This window comes from Tenrec ecaudatus, chromosome 8 (genome assembly GCF_050624435.1).
Source record: "Tenrec ecaudatus isolate mTenEca1 chromosome 8, mTenEca1.hap1, whole genome shotgun sequence".
Lineage (NCBI taxonomy): Eukaryota > Metazoa > Chordata > Mammalia > Afrosoricida > Tenrecidae > Tenrec > Tenrec ecaudatus.
The window spans coordinates 116,470,802-116,476,614 of NC_134537.1; positions in this window are offsets into that span (position 1 = coordinate 116,470,802).

A 5,813-nucleotide genomic window follows, 5' to 3' on the forward strand; every position below is an offset into this window, starting at 1 on the left:
TGAGAGTGCCTACACGGACTTGTGAACTGGAGATGCTCCCGGGGCACTCATTTTGTGTCTTTCCACAAGGCCATCGTTTATTCAGTGAAGGACCCCAATATCTTCCTGCTTTCAGCTCCTTCAGGTAAGAGAGAGCTTTCCCGTATGAATGTAGTACTCGAGTTTCCTGCTGACTGTTTAACATACGTCCCTGCCCCGTTGCTGAATTGACCATTAAGCCAAGACTATCAGGTGCTGCTTACGCATCCCGGGCCGCCTTTTCTACTGGTAGAGTCAACGCCGAACTGCTCTTAAACTAGACGACTGCGCGTAAGAAAGCCTGTTTCCAGAATGGACGTTAAGCTTGTTGTCATTAAATGAACTGGTCAGCCAAACAGTCTACGACACGGGGCCAAATGTTTGATCAGTTTTTATATAAGTTATGTGATTGACTGCTTGGAAGGAATAAAATTATTTTGTGTTCTGTTCTGATTAAGAGAAACTCATGCCCATCTAGTGGAGGCTGACTCATAGGGACCCTGCAGAATGGGGAGAAGTGCCTACGTATGTTCTGAGACTGTTCACGGGAGTAGAAAGCCATGTCTCTCCCCCAAGGGGAGGCTGGAGGTTTGCAGCTCACCTTGTACCCGCTACAGCCTGTGAGCCGCCACCAACCTAAGTGCTGGTCGTTGGAGCCATCCGGAGGCTCCCCAGATGACAGGCCTGGAGCTACTTACGCTGCAGTTCTATTCTGCGCACAAACGGTCTTCATGAATTGAAATGGACTTGATGGCAAATGACTAAGCATTATTTTCTGATGACTCACTTGGCGTATAGGTTAGTTCACAAATAAGTTCCAATTAACCTAAAATTGCCAAGCTGAAATGATTTTGAACTTTCTCCTCTTTCCATCACAGGGGTAGAAGGATCACACTCTCTCTATAAAGAATATTCACATAAACACGTATGTTCTTTTCAATTCAACTGTGTATTATTGGCTAAACTATTATAATAAAATAGCTTATGATATATTTTATTTATTATTATAACAATAAAATTATTATATATTTATTATTATTACAGTTATCTTAATTTCCAAAAGTGAATTTTGGTGTGTCAGGCCATAATTCAAACCCAAAACAATATTCTTACAGTTTTTCTATTCATAAATTTTTATTTTCTCTTATTATTTTTCCTAAATTCTCTAAACACCAGAAAATCCCATAAAGCCCTTCCAAACTAGATTCCAAGTTTTAAAAAATAAATTAGTACTCTATTATATGACCACTATCAACTTTAAATTGAGCCCAAACCGAAATACATTCATTAAGGACTTCCAATTCCTTTTAAAAACAAGCCAATTAACAATGCAGTTGATAGATTGGGCACCTGTTCATATGTTGTCAAATACTAAAGATACAGTTATTAGCTATCTGATGTAAGGCAGTCCATTAACCTCTTTCCAAATCTGTTTCCTCTAGTCTAAATGGGTGATATTGGTATTATCTCCTTTACACGGTTGCTATAAATAGGATATTTGATTGGACTCTGGGGGGTACTAAGTAAGTTCATGCAAAATAAATGAAGCCACTTACTATTAGTATATGTTCATATTGTAAAATTCAAGACCGTGTATACAGTTATATTGTTTAATATTTTAGAAATTGAGATTATAGTAGACCATATAAAATATTCCATTTTCAGGGGTATTGTTTTCCATCATGGCAACAATTTGTTGTGATTCTATTCAAATTAATATTTTGACAAAACAGCATATGATCCAGAACAAAACTTTAATACTAGGTGCAAGAAGAGAACATCAAGACAGAATTTAAAGGGTTGCTTTGAGAAATACCTACAAGTCATGAAACAATTTCTAAATTCCAAAACTTGTATTATATATTGCATTGAAGGAAAAAAAGAGCAAATGGCATTTTAAACATTTTGGTCACATCCTATTGTATAGACCCAGAGGGTTCCAATACACCTTATGATTTGCTACACCTTTATGAATTTTTCAATTTTGTATTATTTATGTTTACCCATTGAAAATGGAAACTGTACGTAGCATTTTTTCCCTCAAAGATATGGTTAACTTCATTGGTTGCCATGTATTCTATTGGACTATGGTGCTCCGCACACACGGTAAAGTTCTATCTTACTGAAAAAATAATGATGATAATCAATAGCTATAAAACTCCTAGAGCAGCTCAAGGATAGCGATAACACAGTGATTGAAAGATGACAGTAGTATATTATTACTATTAATACGATTACTAAAGAATGAGAGGTTGAAATGTGTGTCAAGGCAGCAACTTCGTGAGGATTCCTTCCAAGCTAAGGTGAGAAAAAATTACATGCGACACTAAATCCTCCATCCTGCCTGAGCTCCTAGAAAGAAAATCTCTGCCTTATTTCAGTGGGACTTCCTGCCCCCGGGAGTGGAGCAAGAATCTGCGATTATCCTGTAGGCGCCCAACCACAGGACAGAAACGTTTCTATTCACGCAGTGATGGTGACTGACTTCTGCATTGTCCACCATCACACGGTCCTTTAAGGTCAATGTGAGCAGGGATTTTTTTTGTTTTGTTTTTTTAAAGATTCGGGATTCAGGAAACCTAGGTGACCATCCTAGGGATACTTCACATCTATCGCCCCTAAATTTCTCTCTCTCTCTCTTGTCAGATTTCAGGCAGGGCTGGAATTTGTATCCTCTTAAACTACCCTACCAGTTAAGCATTCACAGATGTCCGTCTACGTGCTTAATTGTAAGGAATCTTTCCCATCGAAGCTGGCTTCCAGGATGCTGGCCAGGGCCCTGCAGGTAGAGGCTTGGGATTTCATTCTCATTGTTTGCCAGTTAATAAGTTTATCTTTAAAAGGGTGTTTGTAAGTGATACCCCATGGGTAAATGGAGCAGGAACGAGGGGCTTGGAACTCGGACTCATGTCCACTCATGCTTTTTTAAAGCACTCTTGTCTCTCCTGAGTAGGTTCTGGGGACCTGGCTCCCCAGTCTTCGCCTAGTGATCACTGCTGTCCCCTACTCTCACTGGAGGTCTGGGTGCAAGTGTGGGAAGGATCAGGTTTGGCGCTTGCCTTGTCATCTCACTTACTTAGTGGGCCCTGATATCTATGAGGGTCTTCACTTGCCAGTGAGTGTGAGGGCAGAGTGAGCAAAATAGTAATCACCACTGAACAATAAACCTACACCAAGAATACTCAAGAGAGAGAGAGAGCATAGAAGAAAGGAGATCTATTTTTCCTGAACTTTTTAAACCAGAGGTCTTTTTCTTTTTTATTTGTAGTGGACCTTAAAAAATCCTTTAGGTTTTCAGTGGACCCGACATCCCTGCCCGCACATGCCTGATCTTTTTCCTGCTATTTTACATCGCATCCTTTCAATATGATTTTCAGTAACCAATCTGCAGAGATGGAGTTTAGCATTAAATTTCTCTTTAAATTTTGAAATCTTTCCTTGAGTCAAGGGAGGGCAAAAGATTGAAGCAATATTCTAGGGTTACAGGATGAAAAATCCTTGTACAAAAATAGTTCCGCTGGCATAAACTACCCTTTGAAAGTAACTGGTTGCGGTTACTGTTCGATGCTGTTGAGTGGCCTGACTCATGTGGACCTCATGCACAAGGAATTATTTGGGAAACGAAACACTGCCGTGATCACTGGGCGTCAGACTGCTGTGCGTTCTCACTGACTGATTTTCAGAGGCAGGTGATTGCCAAAAGCTTCCTTGAAAACTGCTCTGCATCTTAGCAACCTCAGTCTCCACTGGACAGGTGCGGGGGGGCCTTGAAGCACAGTGACCTGCAACCCAAGCCAACTCTGTGTCATCAATTGCTCTGTTGGTACACAATGCTTTAGAAACAACCGCAAGAACAACAGACTTTGTCATTTGTTTCGTTTGAAAAGTTATGGAGTTGGCACTACTTTAAGATACATATACATTGAAATATTTATAAAAGTGGAAGCTATTTGATGTATTTTTTCATTTGTATTCTGGCAGGGCTGATCAAGTCAAGTGCAAAAGTGTTCAGACCGAATTAACAATGAAAGCTGTGTACAAAGAAGCAAGGTCCTTGTTGATGACGTAGGAAGGATGCAATGAGGACAAGTCTTTCTAAAGTCATGATGGCTATTTTCTGATTGTCTGAGTTAGGACATATTGAAAAGGGCATGCCAGAAATTTTTTTTCCATATTTTGAAATTGTGATATGCCACAAGTGACCAATTGTTCTGAGTTTGCTTATTTATTCCGTTTTCCCTATACTTAGCACTGAATGTCCTTCATCCCACAATCTAGTCATTCCAGGCAAGTGGACAAGAGGTCACATGGTGTGTACTATTCCTTATGTTAGTTATAATAGATAATGGTTTTAGGATAGTATCTTTTAATAAAATATGGGCAAAGAGGAGCAAAGGAAGACGCTTCATGAAAAATGCAAACCTGTTTTACCACAGGGAGTGTGTTAGGAAGTGGGAAATAGAAGGGCATTTAGGTCAGGGAAGGCAACTGAAAGCAGCGCCCAGAACTTGGGATAACGAGTAAAATTCAGGAACCAATGGCGAGTTGTTCATGAACTGCTCACTGCACATGAACTGCTGAAGGGTGCAGTGCTCTCCACAATTGCACTGATGCACACTAACCCGTTCCGAGTAGCTGTTATTTTGAGACGATGTCGAGATCAACCTGGTGGGTCATATTTGAGATGTTAAAATGCTCTTATAAAACAAATGCTTGGTTGACACACAGGTTTCATTTGCTTTAATTTGGGAATTATTTTTAATTCATATGATCTAGAAAGCAATATCAGTTTACATGCATGCCTTTGGTTATAACTTTATGTATAGATAACAAGATTTTTAGTAGCAGCATCTTTGAATAAAAGAATGAATAATGTGTTTTATGGTTCATTTACCATGCTAATACATACATATTTCACCAGTCAATTTGAATAACAAATTAAAGCCCAGTGTGCATTTTTAGCAGGATTTACTGATTTAAGTTATTTTTAAATAATCTGATCAGGAAATAAAAGCAAGCTTTGATTATAGCATCTTACCCCACAATAATTGCATTCCTTTGGTCTTTGCATTTTCATACATCACATTTGGTTTAGATTTTTCCTCCGAATTTTTTTTCCTGAACATGGTAGTATTTTTGTTTTGTTTTTAATTTCTAAAGTTTGATTCTAAGAAGATAATTTATGTCAGTGTTATGACAATTGCCTGCCATAAAATATATTGCAAGTCTGCAAAGTAATTTTTCCTTCTCCTTCTCCTAATTATTTCCCGCTTTTCCCATTTGTCTTCAAGTATCCTTGACTGTGTAAGGCCTTCTTTCATTTAGTCTTGACTGCCAATAAAAGAATAAATAGACAAACAATCCAAAATTTAAGTCAAAGAAACCAAACCATTAGCCAAAGGAAATTTTCTTCCAAGAGCTACATACAGACACTTTTATTAAAAACATTATAAATAGTTGTGAGCACCTTCTGGACATGTCTGCTACTCTTCCTCAGTGAGGACAGTCACCTTCTAGATTCTAGAATCTAGGAGGTCATTCATTCAGAGGGATGTGGTGTGATAGGTGACAGTGGTAGGGAAGCCTTGGTAAAACCGGAGCCGGAAGCTCCAGTTTCTCCCATCTACTTGTGAGAAGCCCAACTCCAGCATCACTTTCAGCTCCCGAGCATTCTTCAGAGGAACCTGATGGTGCTCTAGTTAAGAATTTGTCTTGAATCCAAAGAGTAGCCTATGAACAACTCTGCAGAGGAAAATGCACAGTGGTGTATTCCCCTGAAGTTTGTAATTGTTTTT